Genomic DNA, 24249 nt, shown 5'->3' on the forward strand with positions numbered 1-24249 from the left:
ACAAATAAAATAAATCTAATTATAGATAGACCTAGACACGTCTAGAATATGTCGAGGAAATTGAATTATTAGATAGGTCAAATTTTATGGCACACGTTTTTGAATTTTGTAAATAAAAATGGCGCACAATGAATATTCATTCATACATTCAAACATAGCGTTTTTTTATAGATAGTTATTATTTGACAATGAAATCTAGTGTAACGTAAGCTGCTCATTATTGTGAGAATATATGTGTCAGTGCATGACATAATCAGTCGAAAGGTGAAAATTTTGGATTTGCAATTTTTTGCATTTTCTGAAAGAATATGTTCTCCCAGAGCATTTTAATCTTTATTTGAAGTAAATCGGGTGATTTTTCATGAATTTATGGTCAAATGTATGGGAAAGGTATCCAGCAACTTTTCTCAAATGTCATCCTTTTTCAACTTGACTAGCTGTAAAAAATATTTAGAAATGAAATTAAGCTTTGATATTTCCCGAAGATGTAAAAAAGGGTTGATTTAATCATTTATGACAAGATCTCATTTTTGAGAAAAATTGACCTTTTAATTAAACTTGTCAATATCTCAGTTCAAACCTATCACCATCCGACTGATTATGTCATTCACTGTAACATTTACGTGGCGACTTGATGACATCTTAAAATCAAATTTCAGCAAGAAAGAACAAGACAAACGGTATGAGAGATAAACAAAAGTGTTTTAGGAAGATTCTCATTCATTCAGAAATAATGAAGTTATGAACTGTTGATGGGTGTAGCCCTCTCCTTTCCAGCCATTTTCAGGATTTCCCACAAAACTTCACACCAAACTAACACAAAAATATATTTTTATCACTCAGACACAATAGAAGTAAAATGTTTGTGATAGATAAATAATTTCTTTAGCAAAACATACTCTACAACAAACTGTTCACTTTCTTTAAATGTCATGATGTACAAAAGACATTTAAATAAGAAAAATGTTGGTTGTATCGAAACGAATATATGACCATTTTCCTATAGTTGGTAAGGAGATGGTTGATACATGGTATATCATAGGATAGAACTCTTTCTTGCGCCAAGTACTTTCCACCAAATAGAATAGACCCAACTACCTAATATCACCGCTGAGTAGACTCTAAGGATCTGAAAAGATCTCAATCGGATTCAATAGTCTGATGTCACGTCGCCCAGCAACGCCAAGCAGCGTGGTTCTAAACAAAGAAAATGGGGTACTTTTTATTCTTCATACTGGCTAGAACTTTTCATGTGTTTTGTGATCAGAATGTGTAAAAGTCAAAACATGATCAGATTTATAATGTTTTTTTTTTCCCCTCTGGATACGCTTTTATCCTCGTCAGAGAAATATTTCATAAGGGCGTCCGCCAATGTTCCGATAGTTTAGAGCCAGTTACTAAGTTACCACACGTCATTACGAGGGAAGTGATGTCATGACTGTTGAAGGCTATTGCTTCCGGTCGTATCGATGCAGGTACCTTTGCATAGACGCAGAGTCTGTTATATCTCGTGGAAATTCGTCCCAATCCAATGGGAATCAAGTAATTGCTATTGTTGAAAAAAAAAGTTGAGCTTTTATATAGCGCATATCCACTAAACGTGCTGAAAGCGCTTTACAAGGGGTCCCTGGTCAACAGCAACCTTTAACATGTAGTACGGGACACGACACCTGTTAGGCGATATTACATTTTTTTCGGACCGAGACAATGCTGTTAACGGCCAGGTACTCATTTTACACCTGAGTACGGTGAGAGAATGTGAGTAAAGAGCCTTCTCCAAGGACTCAACTATGCGCCGAGCGAGGCTCGAACCCTGGACCTTCCTCTCCATTTAGTCTGAAGAAATCGGGTTTATTTCAGGCTTCATAGGCTTTTTGACTCTTGTGGACTGGAGTACAATTTCGTTTAGAAATGCAACCTTGTTCCAAAAGCAAACGCGGTCAACGTCGCACTGAGATTGGGAAGTTGTCAAGACTTGAAAAAAGAACCAAAAAAAAAAAAAAAATAGAATTGGAAATCATCTATAGATAGAATGAAGATGACGTCACTCAAGCCTTTGTTATTGTATTTTGCCATCCGCGTTTGTGCGTGATTCTCACTAAACTGTATTAATCAGACTATAAAAGTTCACGGTTACACATAGTTTTGTGTGTCGGCCCGTTATTCTTCCGGATGGCAGTGTTATGAGCTTCTTAGCCAACATTGCCATTCGGAAGTATAACGGACCAACACACAAAACTGTGTGTATCCATGAACGTTTATAGTCTGGTTAATACAGTTCAGTGAGCATTATTCATAAACGCGGATGGCAAAAAACAATAACAAAGACCTGAGTGACGTCATCTTCGAACTATCTATAATCACACTTTAACTCTCTGCCTCCCATTTATTTTTAGAATTTCCCCTAAAAATTCACACCCGCCCAACACAAAATATACTTTTCCTAATCAAACAAAAAAGTAACAAGTGCATTCTATACAGAATGTTGTTCAGCAAAATGAGTTCTACAATACAGTGTTTAGTATTTATAGCTGTAATAAAAGCATTTCTTAAAATTTTGCGATGTACAAGAGAAATCAGAATGAGAAAATTGTCTGTTGCATCGTAACGAATGTGACGATTTTCCTATGAGTGGTAAGGAGAGAGAGAGAGTTGAATTTCAACATTTGGATTCACTCGAAAATCACTGAAGTAATTCCCTCTTCTGCACGCAGTACTAGGAAAACACACGTATTTAAAATTTGGGCCAGGGAACTCGTCCTCCAATTCACATTGATAAATTGACCCCCCCCCCCCCAGCTATCTTCTCAAATCTGCCAGGTTAAAAAAAAAAACAACAAAAACCCTCCCAAAAAAACCCCCAAAACCTAACGGTCAAATACGTTTGTATAAAGAAAAAAAAAAGGAACGAAAGGGAAAAGGAAAACAAGTTCACGAAGGTTGAAAAAACAATTTAATAATTTCTCCTCGATCTAATATTTGTGTAGTAACAACTGCATGTGGGGTGAGAGCGTATTGCTAATCAGTTAATTAATTACTCGTTAATCAAACCAGTTCACACACATACACACACAGACACAAACACACACAGACACACATCTCTCTCTCTCTCTCTCTCTGTGTGTGTGTGTGTGTGTGTGTGTGTGTGTGTGTGTGTCGTGCTTTTTCACCTGTTGTGAGAGAACTGAGGAATTAATTTGACGAAGCATCTTGTACAAAGTTTACCAAATATCTTGTTCAGTCAGTTAAAGACTTTGATTCCCAAGAGGAGAATATTTTTAAAAAAATTATTGTATAAAAATGACCTCCCGTCCTTATCGTTTTTCATAAACATAAACGAAATGAACTACTACTACTGGTACTACTAGGACTAACAGTAATAAAAGTACCATTACTATTGCTACAACAACAACTACTACTACTACTAGTACTACTACTACTAGTACTACTACTACTACTACTACTACTACTACTACTACTACTACTACTACTACTACTACTACTACTACTACTACTACTAGTGATGATGATGATGATGATGATGATGATGATGATGATGATGATGATGATGATGATGATGATGATGATGATGATGGTGATACCAAAGACAATGATTGACATTTTTCCATGGAATAAAAAACAAAAAAGCTTGGATTATAATTGTTGGTTAAAAAGCCAGTAATGAACCATGATAAAAGTTTGTTTCATCTTTAACATTGTAAACTAACTAATCGTAAAACTCCGCCAATTTGAACCTCCAAAGAAAGTACGTACCCTACGTAAATGCCACCAAAAAAAGCCCAAGATGCTCGAATAGTCATTATCAGTCCGTGTGTTTCGTGGAACAAGAAGAAGATAAGAGAGTAGGTTTATATTTTGTTTAAACACCAGAGGTTAATAGGCGTCAGGAGCAGGGTCAATGCCATTTGCATATTAATGACTAGATACTGTTTCCTCTCTATAAATGCCTCCATGAAATGCTTCATGGGATAGATAGATAGATAAATAAATAGGTATGAGGTAGATAGAAAGATAAATAGGTAGGTATATATAGATTCTACGGACATAATATGCCGACTGACGACGTGGAGCTCACAGAAACATAAGTTTTGGCAATAAATCAGTGAGTGACTCCATTTATATATATATATAATATATATTATATATATATATATATATATATATATATATATATATATATATATATATAATATATATAATATATATATATATATATATATATATATATATATATATATATATATATATATATTGGCTTGACTTATTGCCCCACCGCCTCCTAATCAATAGACTGGGTTGCCTCAGCAGCTTCTCTAATTCTTTTGACGAATTCTCTCCCTTGCCAGGGACTGACTGAAGGTCTGCAAGATCTTTCCCGACCTTTGACCCTTGATGGTTCTCCAGACGCTTCAAGTCTCTTGTTTAATACCGTCCTACTATTTCCCGTCCGGAGCCGTCCGGATTTATTTGAGGAGCTTTCGGAAGGCGGAAACTTCTGGAAAGGTTCGTACAGGTCTGAGGGCCTCCGGATGGCTTGAGTATGCTTTAGATGACCTCCGAACGGCTCTCCTGGGCCGCCGAACGGCTTCGGACGGCTTCGGACGGCTCCGGACGGCAAATAGTAGGACCCGTATAATATTGTGGGACTGCTTGTTGTTGGTCTTATTCATTCGATACTTGTTTTGACCTGCTTATGTAAAGCATGCTCTCATGGTTTTGTTTGCTGGAATATTGTTAATCACTAGCTCACCCCCCCCCCCACACACACACACACACACATGTCCAAAGTAAGCAATTAGAGGTTTAAAATCTTGCCAATTTGATACATACAACTAAAGGGGACATATAGGGAATGAGATTCGCGGAAGAGTTGCGTCCCTTGATTGGACGTCACCTTACAGAGAGAACGTCAATTTGGTTTTGAAATGTCTCAAGCCGCTTTCACCGGAAGCGAGGACGAGAGACGCATGCGCACAACCAACATGACGTTCTCTCTCTAATAACTTTTCCGCGGTGACGTCACAGACTATGGGTGACGTCCAATCAAGGGACGCTACTCTTCCGCTAATCTCATTCCCTATTGTACATTAGCAGAATACTCGAATCAAGATGGCAAGGCAAAGCTATAATTCATGCTACTATTTATATGTGCGGCTATGTTGTCATTTTGGTATGATCTGAAGGTCCTGGGTTCAAGCCTCACTCGGCGCATAGTTGAGTCCAGTATTCAGGTGTGAAATGACTACCTGATCGTTAACAGCGTTGTATCTGTCGGGAAAAAATGTAATATCGCCTAACAGACGTCATGTCTCGTTCTAAATGTTACGTGTTGCTGCTATTGGTCAGGGACCCTTTGTGAAGCGCTTTGAGCACGTTTGGTGGATATTGCCCTATATAACAGCTCACGTTTTTTTATCGTAACACATGTGACGATTTTCCAATAGGTGGTAAGGAGAGGGCGAATCATCTATTTCAACTGTAATGTATATAGGCCACCAACAAAACTAAAGAATCTCTCACAGTATTAAAACATCTGCCTCATAAAGGGCAAATAAAACTGGTTTTATCATAGAAAAGATCTTACCGATATGACAGGGAGAGATAAACAAAGAGGAAATCTTGTAAGTATTTGGGATTCATTACAATGTTAGTAAACACGATGGCGTCAAATCTCCACATGACAAGCGTGAGGGGTCTATACACGTCTGTAAATACAGGCACGGTGGCCTCACCACGACTCACGTTCTGGAAGCGTTTGTGCGGCTATGTGGTCTAGTGGCATGACACTCGCTTTCGGATCGGAAGGTCCTGTGGGTTCGAGCCTCGCGCTCGGTCGGCGCATAGTTGAGTCCTTGGAAAAGGCTCTTTACTCACATTCTCTCATCGCACTCAGGTGTAAAACGAGTACCTGGTCGTTAACAGCGTTGTCTTTGTCCGAAACAAATGCAATATCGCCTAACAGGCGTCATGTCCCGTCCTACATGTTAAATGTTGCTGTTGGCCAGGGACCCGTTGTAAAGCGCTTTGAGCACGTTTAGTGGATATTGCGCTGTATAAAAGCTCAATTTAAAAAAAAGAGAGAATTTGTTTGGCTTTTTGTCCTACTTTCTTTATTACTAGAGTATTCGCAGAACCAACAGGAACTGACGTCAGATGGTTAGACTCCTCCCACCTTATAGTGCTCGAGTAGGACATGACGCCTGTGAGGCGATATTACAATTTTTCGGACAAAGACAACCCTGTTAACGGCCAGGTACTCATTTTACACCTGAGTACAGTGAGAGAATGTGTGTAAAGAGCCTTTTCAAAGGACTCAACTATGCGCCGAGCGCGAGGCTCGAACACAGGACCTTCCGATCCGAAAGCGAGTGTCATACCACAAGACCACATAGCCGCACAAGTATTCGCAGAACCAGCAGGAACAGACATCAATCAGATGGTTAGACTCCTCCCACCTTACGGTGCTCAAGTGTGTCCCAACAAGTTACTTAATTATAGATAGTTCGAAGTTGACGTCACTCAGGTCTTTGTTATTGTTTTTTCCCATCCGCGTTTATGAGTAATTCTCACTAAACTGTATTAACTCTCTCCTTACCAGCTATTTTCATAATTTTACCTTAAATTTCATACTCGTCCAACAAAAAATTAATGTTTTTTTCAAACAGGTTAGCAACGAGTATATTCTATATTTTGTTCAGAAAAATGAGCTCTGCAACACAGTGTCGAGTTTTTATGGCTATAACTATAACAAAATGAAATCAGTATAAGAAGATTGTTGGCTGCATCGTAACGAATGTAACGATTTTCCTATGGGTGGTATGGAGAAGGTTAACCTGACTATAAACGTTCATTATTACACATAGTTTTGTGTGTTGGCCAGTTATACTTCCGGATGGCAATATTGTGAACTCCTTAGCCAAGCGCATACTATCTATACTCAAAGCATTCGAATCATAACCAAAGGGACCGACGTCGGTTCCGGGTTCATAAAAAAATTGATCTTTATATAGAGCAATATCCACCAAATGTGCTCAAAGCGCTTTACAGGGATCCTTGCTCAACAGCAACATTTAACATGTAGGACGGGACATGACGCCTGTTAGGCGATATTACAATTTTTCGGACAAAGACAACGCTGTTAATGGCCAGATACTCATTTTACACCTGAGTACGGTAAGAGAATGTGAGTAAAGAACCTTTTCCAAGGACTCAACTATGCGCCGAGCGCGAGGCTCGAACCCAGGACCTTCCAATCCGAAAGCGAGTGCATACCACTAGAGAGAGAGAGAGAGAGAGAGAGAGAGAGAGAGAGAGAGAGAGAGAGGTGGATAGAGATGGAAGAGCGAAAGATAAAAAGAAGTAAAGTCTTCAGCTTTAAGGGATATTGAATCTCTCTCTCTCTCTCTCTCTCTCTCTCTCTCTCTCTCTCTCTCCCCCCCCCCCCCCCCACTCCCCCCGCCATTTGTAACAGAACTCTATTATCAACAACAGAAAAATACACAAATACACTAACACATGCACACATACACACGCAGACTCTCTCTCTCTCTCTCTCTCTCTCTCTCTCTCTCTCTCTCTCTCTCTCTCTTTCTCTCTCTCTCTCCTCTCTCTCTCTCTCTCTCTCCTCTCTCTCTCTCTCTCCTCTCTCTCTCTCCTCTCTCTCTCCTCTCTCTCTCCTCTCTCTCTCTCGCACACACACACACACACACACACACGCGCGCGCACACACACACACACGAGCGCGCACTCTCACACACACACACCCATATATATATATATATTTATATATCTATATATATACATATGTGTGTGTGTGTGTGTGTGTGTGTAATGCACACACGCAATCACACGCACATATATTTCAACAATAGAAAAAGAACAGCTAACTGTTGCTTAACTCCCCATTATCCAAATAGTCCATATTATTATCATCCCAGTCCCTCTTCCTTCCAAACAATCTTCTCTTCTCCATCGACAAAAGTAACAACAAAAATCCTCCCCAACAAGACCCCTCCCTTCCATGTCCTAAATAGCCTCATGGGAAGGGATTGTTAAATCAAACAGACACGACAAACGGTAACTGTTAAACCATAGCAGACCCAAAAAGCTGTAAGCTGGAAGCTCATTGCCTGCAGATCGCAGCGCCCAAAGCCGGTTTTGACATTAATGTCCTTCCATCAACACCCAGGAAAACGACCTTTTTACGTCTTGACATCTTGCCGCCGATTCCCCAAATCGGGAAATTTATCTGCTCGGCTTTCCTTTAATGTTCCCAATTAACAGGTTTTACGGTTTGATGGAATGTCCCAAAGTCAACAGAACGGACGCCGAGGTCAAGGTTCAACGTTTTTAAGTTTAACGCCCGCCCTTTTCAACCTATCAAAATTGGAACACTCATTTATTTTATCTTGAAGACTCTAGCATTCTTCCCAAAAGGTAGCAAGCAAATATTCTCATCCATTGACCGTCATATAAACGGAATAACCTCTCGTTCCGTGGATCGGACCTGTTGGCTTCAAATGACTCCTTTTTTTGCTCAAGCCATCACGTGATATTCTTCTCTCTTGGACTACTCCAACCCTTCGGTTTTCTCATTCATACCCGTGTTGATGGATAATGTATTGCAACACGCATAAATGAATAAATGAATGAATGAATGAATGAATAAAACAAAAACGTATATAAATTACGACAATAATGAATTATCCAATGACAAGTTTAAAAAATAATAGAAAGGCAATTAGCATTATTAACATTGGCTGAGTTGCCGAGTCTTCTTGGGATGTTAGAATAAATAAAATAAATAAATAAATTGCATTTGTTCATCCCATAGGGGAAATTTGTCTCCAAAGACTAGAATAACCCAGGCGTCAGCCGCAGTGCAGTGCCCAAACTTAGCTATCGCAAGATGACTTACTCAGGGATACACAGCGCAGCAGCGTGTATTCAATCTCCGTACCTTTGGGGATTCAATAGTTTATTATACATTCCCCAATCCTCTTGCTCGGTGTAACGCTTTACAGAAATGCCACAAAATGTGCAAACTCTCTCATTGAAACTGTACTTAAAAAGTTGCATAAATTTAATTACCGTTTTAATTCAAATCGTCTTATCGCACGCAGGACTGAAATGTGTTAGATTGTTGTCTCTGTCCAAATAATATTGTAATAGAAAAAATATAGAAAAACAATTGAGCTTTTATATCGTGCAATATCCACTAAATGTGCTCAAAGCGCTTTACAAGAGAGAGCCTTGCACGCGTTATATTTTGTCCTAAATATTGCTGTTGGCTTGGGACGCCTTGAGCATATTTCATGGATATTGCTCTAGTATAATGTAAGAGCTCGAATATTTGTGCTAAATACTATTTATTATTAAGTTATTTATTAACAGATAATTGATTTGTATGTGTGTGTTTATTAATCATCATCATCATCATCATCATCATCATCATCATCATCATCATCATCATCATCATCATCATCATCATCATCATCATTTATTATTATTATTATTATTATTATTATTATTATTATTATTATCATTATTATTATTATTATTATTATTATTATTATTATTATTATTATTATTATTATTATTATTATATCATTGTTGTTGTTGTTGTTGTTGTCGTTGTTTTATTGCCCTTTAAACGTTATTTAGACACCACGGTTTAAATCGACTAAAATTCAAGTCAAAGTCTAATCCTTCCAATTAATCAATTTAAAAGGTTCTCGATTTACACTGCCCTCAAAACTAACGAGTTTTGCAGTCCATTTTAAAGTGGAATATAATATAATATGTGATCATTTGGAAAACACAGAGACAGACAGACCCTCTCAAAGACACGTCTTACTTATTATTGCTACTAGTTCAGTGGGAAATCAAGGAAAAGAGATTGCGGGTGGTTGGATGGGAGCATCACCCTTGAATCATATACCTATGATGTTCGCATGGGTGTACGATCCGATAGTGATGTCGTTGGATGGGAGCATCACCTTGAATCATATACCTATGATGTTCGCATAGGTGTACGATCCGATAGTGATGTCGTTGGATGGAGCATCACCTTGAATCATATACCTATGATGTTCGCATGGGTGTACGATCCGATAGTGATGTCGTTGGATGGGAGCATCACCCTTGAATCATATACTTATGATGTTCGCATGGGTGTACGATCCGATAGTGATGTCGTTTCTTCTTCTCTTTACTAGCCTATCCTGCTTCTTTGGTTTGTGATTGTATTTTTGACAGGGGATATTTTTTTTTTCTGTAAATCTTCTGCCTGTTTGTTATTGGTTATTTATAATTTAGCTTAAGATATCTTTAGGTTATGATTTTGATTTACATTTGTACTATTTTTGTTAGATTGCTTGTTTTTTTTTTGTTTCAGCGGTCTCTCATATAACCTCAATTGTGTTGGAAGAGACCTAAAGCAAACAAAAAAAAAAAAAAAAGGAAAAGAGATTATACTTGATCTTTAACTCATTCAACCCTAACACCGACTATATCCGTAGTTTACACCCAGGGTTACTTTTACCCCATGCCTATTTATTACATTTTTATGAGACTAATTATAGGCGTAGTATCAAAGCTAATATGTTTAGTTTTTACATGTTTATGGGTAGTTGAATAAAACTATCTATGTACATGTTCATGTTAATACATGTTTTCCAATTTTGAAATATAGCAAAAAACTCTTAGGATTGAGTGAGTTGAAGGTTTCTAGATGAATTTAGCAGTCTGATGAAACGTATACTAACCATAGCAAATAAATACGAAAAGTATAATATCAATTCTCTTAGAAAGTGTTGATAACAGATAGACGTTACCCAGCGTTTCAAATAAAAAAAAGTTAAGCTTTTATATAGCGCAATATCCACTAAATGTGCTCAAAGCGCTTTACAAGGGGTCCCTGGTCAACAGCAACATTTAACATGTGGACGGGACATGACGCCTGTTAGGCGATATTACAATTTTTCGGACAACGACAACGCTGTTAACGGCCAGGTACTCATTTTACACATGAGTACGGTGAGAGAATGTGAGTATTGAGTCTGTTCTGAGGACTCAACTATGCGCCGAGCGCGAGGCTAGAACCCAGGACCTTCCGATCCGAAATAAGCATTTTATCTGGACAGTTTAGTTCCAAAAAATTGAATTTATGTTCATAAATTAAATATGATGGAACTTGGTTAGGTTTCTTTTTTAATATTCAGGAGAACGGATAAAGTTTCTCAAAGTAGAAAAAAAAAAGAATGAAAAAAAAAGAAAAAAAAAAAGAAAAGAAAAACAATTTAAAAAACAACAAAATAAACTTGATGAGTCAGGAAGAAATATCTGGACTCCTCCAGGGATGGGAACTTAATCCCTTTGTTCCCATTTTACTATCATTTAATTTTAACTTATGGTGGTACATCCAATAATTAATCTCATTAAAACAGCTCGTAATTCGTTGTATTAAGAACTGTAAATTACTAAGTGGTGCTGAATCCTAAATGTGCGTATCATCTGCATAAAAATGATAACTCAGATTGAATCTGGATATCACACTGGAAAGGGGTTGCATATATACAGAAAAAAGGACAGGGTCAAGAGTAGTCGGGTAAATCTGTTGAAAATCGTCATATAAAAGATTATGTTTTCGGCATTCATTGTGTTGTATCCCAAACAGACCGCAAATATTAGGGAATAAATGAATGGATGAGGGAATAAATGAATGGATGAGGGAATAAATGAATGGATGAGGGAATAAATGAATGGATGAGGGAATAAACGAATGGATGAGGGAATAAATGAATGGATGAGGGAATAAATGAATGGATGAGGGAATAAACGAATGGATGAGGGAATAAACGAATGGATGAGGGAATAAACGAATGGATGAGGGAATAAACGAATGGATGAGGGAATAAATGAATGGATGAGGGAATAAACGAATGGATGAGGGAATAAACGAAGGGATGAGGGAATAAATGAATGGATGAGGGAATAAACGAATGGATGAGGGAATAAATGAATGGATGCGGGAATAAATGAATGGATGAGGGAATAAACGAATGGATGAGGGAATAAATGAATGGATGAGGGAATAAATGAATGGATGAGGGAATAAATGAATGAATGAGGGAATAAATGAATGGATGAGGGAATAAATGAGTGGATGAGGGAATAAATGAATGGATGAGGGAATAAATGAATAAATGAGGGAATAAATGAATGATGACGGAGTAAATGAATAAATGAGGGAATAAATGAATGGATGAGGGAATAAATTAATGGATGAGGGAATAAATAAATGGATGAGGGAATAAATTAATGGATGAGGGAATAAGTGAATGGATGAGGGAATAAATGAATAAATGAGGGAATAAATGAATGGATGAGGGAATAAATGACTGGATGAGGCAATAAATAAATGGACGAGGGAATAATTGAATGGATGAGGGAATAAATGAATAAATGAGGGAATAAATGAATGAATGAAGGAATAAATGAATGAATGAGGGAATAGGCGAATGGATGAGGGAATAAATGAAACAGTGAATTATTTGAAAGAAGAATATCTGAAGGATAAATTAGTGTTAAAGATAATATATTAAATATTAATTGAGTGGGAGAAGAACTCAGTTGCGGTAAACGTTAAGGAAGGATTTAATGAATGAATGAATGAATGAATGAATGAATGAATGAATACATAAATGACTGAATTAATGAATAAATAAACGAATGAAGGTAGCATGTAAGGAAGGGATGAATGAATGAATGAATGAATGAATGAATGAATGAATGAATGATTTAATGAATGATTAAATTCATGAATGAATGAAGGAATGGACGGATGGATGAATGGATGAATATATGAATGATTGGATGAATAGAGGAATGAATAATTGAATGATTGGATGAATGAATTAATGAATAAATGAGTCGCTGAAAGGATAAATGAAGAAGTGAATGAATGGATGGAGGAATGAATGAATGAATAAATGAATGAATGAATGAATGAATACATGAATCAATGAATGAATGAATAAATGAATGAATGAATGAATGAATGAATGAATGAATGAATGAATGAATGAATGGGCGGATGGATTAATAAATAAATAAATGAATGGATGAATGGATGGGTGAATGAATAAATGGATATTTGCCATAATGAAGAACACAAGTAAACATATTGATTGGCATCTAGATGAGTACGAACACAACATTATGAATTAGGGAGGCACGCAAGGGGAGAAACCAATCGATGGCCAAACAAATAAATCAATCAAGGGATGGAGAGAAGAATTCAGTTAGGAACGAATGGAAAGAAACAGAAAGGAATAGAAGATAAAGTAGAGTTGGACAGAAAATGAGACACGACAATATTTCAAGAGACAAAATGTTTCATGTAAATTAGTTTCTAATTTCCTATTTAGATCGATACATTTCCTAAACCAGAAGAGTAAAAATGAAAAACAAACAAGAACAAGAGAAAAAAAAACAACACAAAAAACAAAACAAAACAAAAAAAAAAAACAACAAAAAACAACAACCCCCAAAAAATCCAAACTAAAACAATACAAAACAATCCCTGCCCGTTCTTGAGGGGAGTGAGTTTTGTTTCTTAAAATTGGAAAAGAAGATTGAATGACCTAAATCAGATTGTTTTGACGTTAAATTCCATGTTCTCCATCTAGTTAACTACAACATGACATCTGAATAACAATAAAAGTAGTCACTTAGACCGTAGCCATCGTGAAGTTATAGCCTGACACTGGCCAAAAGTGACGTCAAAATGCCAGTTTTTTTGGGTTTCAGTGTTAGGCTATAACTTTACGATGGCTACGGTTTTAATCGGGCGGTATTTAAATGACCAGATTTCTGGCCAAACTTTGAAGAAAAAAACATCCCACCTCGTTTTATGAAAGTACACAACAGAATAGTGCTAGTTAAGAACAATAAATAGGCTGATTGTGTATTGAGGTTTATTTCCTACAACTCGTCGTAAACCCTTTATTGTGTTGATTCAATAGGATTTCTCTTCCACGTAACATAAGCCTAAATCCGTTATTACACTCAATTATAGATAGAATGCGCTTGGCCAAGGAGTTCACAACATTGCCATCCGGAAGTATAACGGACCAACACACAAATCTATGTGTAACCTTAAACGCTTATAGTCGGGTTAATACAGTATAGATAGAATGCGCTTGGCTAAGGAGTTCACAACATTGCCATCCGGAAGTAAAACGGACCAACACACAAACTCTGTGTGACCATGAACTTTTAAAGTCTGGTTAATACAGTTTAGTGAGAACAACTCACAAACGCGGATGGCAAAAACAATAACAAAGGCCTGAGTGACGTCATCTGCATACTATCTATACACAGACTATTCATGCCTGCATGCGATTCAATGCGTGCCCACAATCGGCTGGTAGTCCAGCTTGTGAGCAAAAATCACGATGTCTCGATGTAGATAGTATGCGCTTCCGAAGCTAAGAAGCTCACAACACTGACATCCGGAAGTATAAGTAGTATGCGCTTGGCTATGAAGCTCATAACATTGCCACCCGGAAATATAACGGACCAACACACAAAACTATGAATGTGTAACCTTGAACGTTTAAAGTCTGTTTAATACAGTTTGCTGAGTATTATAACTCATAAACGCGGATGGCAAAAAAACAATAACAAAGACCGGAGTGACGTCATCTTTGTTCTATATATAACGGACCAACACGCAAAACTATAATATGTACCCTTAAACTGGTTTAATGCAGTTTAGTGAGAATTACTCACAAACATGGATGGCAAATAAATAATAACAAAGGCCTGAGTGACGTCAACTTCGCTCTGTCAACACAGAGATGAGTGGAATACTCTTCAACAGTCATAACGTCACTTCCTTCCTAATGACGCATGGTAACTTAGTAACACTGGCTCTAAACTATCGGAACAATGGCGAACGCCCGTATCAAATATTTCTCCGGCGAGCATAAAAGCGTTTCCAGAGGAAAAAAAAAACCCCATAAATTTGATCATGTTTTGACTTTTACACATTCTAATCACAAGACATATGAAAAGTTCTAGCCAGCTTGAAGAATTAAAAAGTAATGATTTTCTTTGTTTAGAACCAAGATGGCCGCCGTTGCCGGGCGGCGTGACATCAGACTACTGAATCCTATTACAAGGCGGTAACATCAAACCACAATGCTACTCTGCCGACGTGTACATATATGCAGGTCTGATATCCGAATTCACTTATGGGCCTAGTTTAACATTGTAGTAATGAGCAATATTTTACCTCATTTTTTTTGAGATTTCCATTACAACAACGAACCCATAAGGAATTGGGTTCTCAGACCTGAAAATAAGTGCAAGTCGTACTATGCTGAAAAAAAATACACAACAAAATCTCAGTTGAGTTCAAAAATTTGTGAATAGTGTAGTTAGTCTCGGTGGGTCATAACAGTCAACAAATGCAAAAGACAAGTACAGAAACAAAAAACAAAAAAACAAAAGAAAAAAAACAACAACAAACAAACAAAAAACGCAAACAACCTCCTCCAATCTCACCCCCCCCCCCCCCCCCCCCCCAACCCCCCCCAAAAAAATAAAAAAAATAAAAAAATAAAAAATAATATGAACCCAGAAAAAGATGACCCAGGAAATAAACAAACTTTCTAACAAAATAAACAAACGAAAAAAAAATCACATGCCACTACAACAATTATTACATAACAGACAAATTAACTTTGTAAATTTGTAAAACAATTTAGATCTAGACTAGAGTCTATGTATCTTAAATAAATGACGAGATGACGAGGATTAATTTTTTTTCAGTTTAAGAACTGATCAATATTTTAAAAAAAAATCAGTTGCCGAAAATGACAACAGCAACAACAATATCACAACAATCATAATAATAATAATAATAATAAATAATAATAATAATAATAATAAATAATAATAATAATAATAATAATAATAATAATAGTGATAACAATTATAATAACAATGATAATAATAATAATAATAATAATAATAATAATAATAATAATAATAATAATAATAATAATAATAATAATAATAACAATAATAATAACAATGATAATAATAATAATAATAATAATAATAATAATAATAATAATATAATAATAATAATAATAATAATAATAATAATAATTTAGTAGTAGTAGTATAACAATAATAATATTGATGATAAGATTCCATTCGTTAATTAATAGTATTGTAATTGCTATTATTATTATTATTATTATTATTATTATTATTATTATTATTATTATTATTATTATTATTATTATTATTATTATTATTATTATTATTATTATTATCATATTGTTATTATTATTATTATTATTATTATTATTATTATTATTATTATTATTATTATTATTATTATATTATTATTATTATTATATTATTATTATTATTATTATTATTATTATTATTATTATTATTATATATATATTATGATTATATTATTTATTTTTCATTATTATTATTATTATTATTATTATTATTATTATTATTATTATTATTACTATGATTATCATCATTATCATCATCATCATCATCATCATCATCATCATCATCATCATCATCATCATCATCATCATTATCATTTGCTTGGATATTTATTTCAGGACAAATTAATGACGAATGGGACCGTCTGTCTTTCCAAGTCATCACAGAGTTTTAAACAGACGGGAATCCATGAGTTAAAAGACATGTGAATAGGCAATACAATGGAAGAGAGAAGATGAATGATACATTTTGACTATTAAAATATATACATAGCAATGGAGATAGAACTTTGTTAACAAACCCAGTAAACAATAGGTATATCCCCTTTAAAATGAATAAATAAATAGACAAGGGAATTAATGACAGAACGATTAATAGACGAATTAACAGGAAAATAATTCGAATAACAAGAAATCAAATTATAAGCAATTATTGAATAAATAAATAGATAAAATAATGAATGATAAAAACAAACTAAGATAAAGTTAAACGGGTGTTAGTTTATCAACTGGACTTACTAATAGATAGAAAGGTTGTTTTTAATGGAAATTTAGAAACACATATTTTATTTAATGATAAATATACGAAAATATAAAGATCAATAAAGCAACACATACACTAAAGATTAAATTGAAATAAAAATAAAAATAATAATAATAATAATAATAATAATAATAATAATAATAATATATAAATAATATGATATAATAATAATGATAATAATAATAATAAAAATAATAATAATAATAATAATAATAATAATAATAATAATAATAATAATAATAATAATATAATAATAATGATAGTAATAATAATGCTGAAAACGTATATAGCGCTATAACTCCGAAACACCAGCCTCTAAGCGCGAATTTAAAACAACAAAACATTAAAATACGATTTTTAAAAATTAAATAATTTACGACCCAGTTTCAATCATTTCTAAATGCTGATACAAGCCTTTTGAGTTCAGCGAGAATAAATTATTGCAGAAAATCGAAAAAATAGAAAGTTGCCAGTTCATTTATTACTTTATTCGACTTTATCCAACAAGATTTGAAATCCTAAACAATAAACCCAAAATCTAGACAACTACTTAATCTGTTTATATTAACAACACTCGTTAAATTTATCACTAACATCACGAGCTATCTTAACTGTCTGGTTGGATCCTTTGTTACAAAGTGTATAATTTATGATTTAGATAATAACATTATGTAGGTAGGTAGGCCTAGAAAGTGTTAGACGAATACTATCTAGTCTAGTTCAGGGCGTTTCGAATCCATAATGAATTTTTTTTTTTAGAAATAGACTGAAAATTATATAAATGAGTACATTTAAGTTGAAATACTATCTTTACCGCGTGTATCATTATTGTAATCTTTAATCAATAGATTTATGGCATTACTATTAATATTAAGGGCATTCAAGGGATTTTATCCTATTTTGCCCTATAGTATATTATGTTATGTTATGTTTAATGATACAAATAAAAAATAAAAAAAACCCCGGAAAAGATGCGCATGGTACAAATCCTAGAAAAAATAAAAAGAAGAAAACAAATAATGTTAAAGAAAAAAAAAAAGAAAAATAATTCATAAAAAATTAAATCATTTTTAGTCTCTCTGAAATTGAGGAGGCCTATTATTGTTAGATGATTTTTTTTTTTTGTTTTTTTTTTTGGTATTTTTAATCTGTGTTGTTCGATACTGAGTTGAAGAAAAATCAATTGTTGGAGACTATTAATATTATCTATATTGCATTTTCCCGTCTATTTTGTCTGGAAGTGCATAAAAGTGCATAAAACACACTTGATCAGAATTTTATTAACTCTCTCCTTACCAGCCATTTTCAGGATTTTCCCCAAAACTTCACACCCAACTAACACAAAATAGATTTTTTATCACTCAGACACAATAACAGTAAAATTACTGCGATACATAATTTCTTTAGCAAAACATGCCCTACAACACACTGTTCATTTTCTTTAAATTGTATGATGTACAAGAGAAATTTGTATAAGAAAAATGTTGGTTGTATCGAAACGAATGTGACAATTTTCTTATAGTTGGTAAGGAGATGGTTAACTGTAATATTATCACATATGTAGCATACGAGTTGTAGAGAAACAGCAAGAATGATACTAATATTATACCTGAGTGACAAGGGGTAGGTAATCCAAGGCGATGCCTGTCAACGGTAATCCAACTCGAAATTATCTCAACTGCAGCAGCAGCAGCAGCAGAAACATCATCAGCAGCAGGCAGAACCAAAAACCAGAACCAGAACCAACAACTTTGTACGTATTTCTAAATTCCACTTGCGGTCTCGAACTAACACTGATCACAGTATAAATCCACAGTGCTAGATAGATAGACACACAAACACACACGCACACACGATCTAAAACAGGCAGGGCCGGAGGAGTCTCTCCTTTTTGCTATACGACGACGAATGACGAATAGGAAGAGGAGGAGGTGGTGGTGGAGGAGGTGGAAGAGGTGGCGGTAGTGGTAGTGGTGGTGGTGGTGGTGGGTGAGGGAGAGGTGTGGAAAAATGAAAGAGTGTATGTATTAACCATGTTAAAATGTTTCTAAACTCTAACCATAACAATCTTAATGACAGTGACGATCTTATAGGATCGGCGATAACCGATTTTCGTTCATTAGCTAATTTTTAACATTCAATTTTTAACGAACAGAAAATGTTAACGTTTTTTTTTACCCCTCAAAGTTTTATTCTGTAAAGATTGAATATCTCAATATTCATGTTTGTGTCCAGTAAAATAAATATTGAAATAATAATCGACAAACGAATTTAAAATAAAAAAAAAAAATCAAACAAAAGAACCCCCCCTTCCCAAAAAAAAAAAAAAAAAAAAAATTAACAAACAAACAAACAAAAAATCTTTAAAACAAAACAAAAAAAAAATCTTAAAAACAAAACAAAAAGAACAAAAAAAAAAAAAAAAAACACCAAAAAACCCCCCAACAAATAACAGACAAACAAAGAAATAATTTATAAACAAACAATTAAAATGTATGTGCTTCGTTATCACAAAATAATAATAATACTATATTATTAACTTTAAATCAAATCTTTAAAAATTAATGTGAGTGCTGGGATCACGTCTATTCGACACCACAAGTAACAACACTACCATCACCTGTCAACAATCCTACCACAACAACTCCCACTTTGAAATCAATTGACGAAAAACCACTTCACTTCTCCTCTTTCGTCACAAAAAAAATCGCTACTTTTCTAGTACTTTTGCTTCGTGCTCTGATTCAATAAAAGTCCGACAATATAAAATAAAAAAAATAACCCCCCTATCTAGAACTTTTTCGCTCGTGATTTTTGTGCTCTCAGATTCTGCTCCCTCTTGCCCCAAAGTAAAATCACCGCTAGTTACTCGGGGCCCTAGTAGTAGAACCGTCGCTTGCCACCACTACGACTAGCCAGCCAAACGCAATTTTTAAAAAATCTTCTCTTTCCTTATATTATTATAACTCTTACTTTTCCTCTGGTCTCTGGGTGGGTTAGAATTATTATTATTATTATTCCTCCTGGTTTTACCTGCCTGACGATCTATCTTGCTAAGTCCGAAACTCCGAAACCGATGCGGGCGATACGTTCGTTAGCTTGAAGTAAAACAAGAACCATAGCCATTTCTTGTGCCACTGACTGACTGTTCCGTGTTTGCCGTTCGCGCGCGCGCGGGCGATCAGTCAGTCCGCAATCACCCCCATTTCGACCGCCTCCTCCGCGGTAAGATAAAATCCGCACTTATTGTTCCGTGGGTGGTTGATGTGCTTGTTGTGACAGTGTGCCCGTGGGAGGGCGAACCACCCACCACTGTATCTTGCTTTCCGACCCGCGGAGGAGGAGGGGGAGGAGGAGGGTTAGGATAGGAGCTGTTTTAATTGTTATAATGTGTAATATGTATTATATTTTATATTTATGAATACATTCCGACCGGTTTTAACAGTTGGCCGTTTAGATAGTATGTAACACAATTGTGTACAATGAGAGCTTGGTTGTTACATTTTTGTTTTATTTCTCTATAATGTGATTTTCAAGTTGACAATGCTAGTTAGTAAGAGTAGAACAAAGGTATAATATAAAAGGAAACATTGTAATATATATATATATATATATATATATATATATATATATATATATATATATATAACAAATATATTAATAGATAGTCTAATTGACAGACGAAAAGATTGATAGACTGAGAGATAAAGATTGTATATTAATTATAGTTAGATAGATCGATAGATAGAAAGATAGGCAAATGGATAGATAGACAGATAGATAGATAGTTAAATAGAGAGTGTGTCATATAAAGTGATTGAGAAATAGAATAAAACAAGCGAGACAAATCCAAGGTTATAAATAACTTACTTAATTGCCAGAAGTTATGACCTTTTCATGCCCGAACCTATCAATGTTCAATCTGGTAGAATGATAGAACGTACTAGATGTAAATATTTTAATATAAAGTCAAGATGATCAGAATTGGATTCAATAGTCTGATGTCACGCTGCCTGGCAACGGCGGCCATCTTGGTTCTAAACAAAGAAAATCATTACTTTTTATTCTTCAAGCTGGCTAGAACTTTTCATATGTCTTGTGATCAGAAAGTGTAAAAGTCAAAACATGATCAAATTTATGGGTTTTTTTTCACTCTGGATACGCTTTTATGCTCGCCGGAGAAATATTTCATAGGGCGTCCGCCATTGTTCCGATAGTTTATAGCCAGTGTTACTAAGTTACCATACGTCATTATGAAGGAAGTGACGTTACGACTATTGAATCCTATTAGCAAATCTATTTTATCCTTATAAAGAGACAAAACTTACTCTTTCAAATGAAGACATTCAGCTTGATTCAAAGTCTAAAAGTTAAGCTTAAAATTCGGTTTTATTCGAGTTACCTCGACATATTACCCTTTTGAGATGACCGGTCACAATTAGACATACGAGAAGAAAAGATGAGGACAGAGTTTTGAAATGACGTCAAAATGCCAGTCTTTTTTTTGGTTTCAGTGTCGGGCTATAACTTAACGATGGCGACGGCCTGACACAAGAACCCTCCAGGACTGGCAGTTTGACGTCATTTTTTTTTGGTTTGTGAAGCGTCTAGTGAGTTGTCGTTAGTAGAACTCAAGAAAACAAGCTATTTCATTGGTTTAACTATTGAATACAACTCACGATTTGTTTGTTTGTTTTTTGTTTTTGTTTTTTGTGGCAAAAGACTGACATTTTGTGGCCATTTTTTGGTCAGTGTCAGCATTAGCAATCGTTAGGTTATAGATAGAATGCGCTTGGCCAAGGAGTTCACAACATTGCCATTCGGAAGTATAACGGACCAACACACAAACTCTGTGTAACCATGAACTTTTATAGTCTGGTTAATACAGTTTAGTGAGAACAACCCACAAACGCGGATGGCAAAAACAATAACAAAGGCCTGATTGACGTCATCTGCATACTATCTATAGCTTGACACTGAAATAAAAAAAGACTGGCATTTTGACGTCATTATTTGGTTAGTTGGCTAGTGAGTTGTCGTTAGTAGTGCTCATGGAAACAAGTGGTTCCATTGATTGAACTATTGAATACAACTCACGATTTGTTTTGTTTTATGGCAAAAGACTGGCATTTTGACGTCATTTTTTTGGTCAGTGTCAGGCTATAAGATAACAGATGGCTACGGTGTGAGGCTATAAGTTTACGATGGCTACGCTACCACCCTGATAGAGAAACTAAGACCACCCTGCAGCATTGCTTTCTGGCGGGTTCGCTATGGTAATGGCCAATGGCACAGAGACCGCAGAGCTTTTGGTGAATGTTGCATTGGGACGCAGCTGACAGGCGGGTACATGCGTAAGCATCGTTAACATACAGCCTGACACCGTAGCCATCGTTAACATACAGCCTGACACCGTAGCCATCGTTAACATACAGCCTGACACCGTAGCCATCGTTAACATACAGCCTGATACCATAGCCATCGTTAACAAACAGCCTGACACCATAGCCATCGTTAACATACAGCCTGACACCGTAGCCATCGTTAACATACAGCCTGACACCGTAGCCATCGTTAACATACAGCCTGATACCGTAGCCATCGTTAACATACAGCCTGACACCGTAGCCATCGTTAACATACAGCCTGACACCGTAGCCATCGTTAACATATAGCCTGACACCGTAGCCATCGTTAACATACAGCCTGACACCGTAACCATCGTAAGCATATAGCCTGACCGTGGCCTTCGTAAAGTTATGGCCTGACACTGACCAAAAAATGACGTCAGAATGCCAGTCTTTTGCCACAAAAGAAATCAAATCGTGAGTTGTATTCAATAGTTCAACCAATGGGACCAGCAGTTATTTCCATGAGCTCTACTAACGATAACTCACTAGGCGGTGCAAAAGCCAAATAATGACGTCAAAATGCCATAATGTTAGGATCGAACTCCAACCAAGTCCATTTGTCTGTAAACTCTACGTTTGAGCAATAAAGAAAAAGAGCTTTATATAGTGCAATATCCACTAAATGAGCTCAAAGCGCTTTACAAGGGGTCCCTGGTCAACAGCAACATTTAAGCCTGTTAGGCGATATTACAATTTTTCGGACAAAGACAACGCTGTTAACGGCCAGGTACTCATTTTACACCTGAGTACGGTGAGAGAATGTGAGTAAAGAGTCTTTTCCAAGGACTCAACTATGCACCGAGCGCGAGGCTTGAACCCAGGACCTTCAGATCCGAACGCGGGTGTCCTACCAGCAATAAGACCTCCACCCCTTTACGTAAACATTAAGAAGAAAAGAATTACCCAGATATTACGCCGCTGTCATAGAACTGTCATCTCTCTTGTAACGTTATGTACCTGTTATAAAGGCTATTAGCACGAGATCTTTGATGATAAGATTAAACGATAAGCGGCTCGTACAGTACAGCCATAACTCTTACTCTAAGAACTGTGTCGATATTATTATTCGCTTGAAAAGAACGAAAGAAAGAATCAAATAAATAAAGAAATAAAGAAAGAAAGTCAGCGATGCGTTGTTGTCTTTTACAACCGGATTGGGTTCAAGTTAGAGCAGAGAGTAAGGGGAGAGAATTAATGGCGAGAAGTAACGAACATGGAACAATGTTAAGTTTTGGAGATGCGCTTTATCTTTTCGTGATTTTAATGGGTTAGACAGTTTGTTGATTTTCTGAAATAAGGAGTTGTGAAGGATGAAGTAGCAGGGTGATACTGTGGGATAGGGTAAGGGGGAATTGGGTAAGGAAAATACAAAAATAGAGGAGGAGGAGGAGGAGGAGGAGGAGGAGGAGGAGGAGGAGGAGGAGGAGGAGGAGGAGGAGGAGAAGAAGAAGAAGAAGAAGAAGAAGAAGAAGAAGAAGAAGAAGAAGAAGAAGAAGAAGAAGAAGAAGAAGGAGGAGGAGGAGAGGAGGAGGAAGAAGAAGAAGAAGAAGAAGAAGAAGAAGAAGAAGAAGAAGAAGAAGAAGAAGAAGAAGAAGGAGAGGAGGAGGAGGAGGAGGGGGAGGAGGAGGAGGAGGAGGAGGGGGGGAGGAGGAGGAGGAGGAGGAGGAGGAGGAGGAGGAGGAGGGAGGAGGAAAGAAGAAGAAGAAGAAGAAGAAGAAGAAGAAGAGAA

At 35.8% G+C, this 24249-nt stretch overlaps 1 protein-coding gene across 1 annotated transcript in view; it reads right to left on the bottom strand.

The window, feature by feature from the left end:
* LOC144975771 (uncharacterized) overlaps positions 1–18908 on the bottom strand; it is a 166510-nt gene extending 147602 nt beyond the window's left edge. The window contains exon 1 of the mRNA XM_078919958.1: positions 18719–18908. The gene's annotated coding sequence lies outside the window, so the exon portion shown is untranslated. The remainder of the gene's footprint in view (positions 1–18718) is intronic.
* Between the last annotated feature and the right edge of the window lie 5341 nt (positions 18909–24249).

This window comes from Berghia stephanieae, chromosome 6 (genome assembly GCF_034508935.2).
Source record: "Berghia stephanieae isolate SIO BIC M18660-M18661 chromosome 6, UCSD_Bste_1.3, whole genome shotgun sequence".
Classification (NCBI taxonomy): domain Eukaryota; kingdom Metazoa; phylum Mollusca; class Gastropoda; order Nudibranchia; family Aeolidiidae; genus Berghia; species Berghia stephanieae.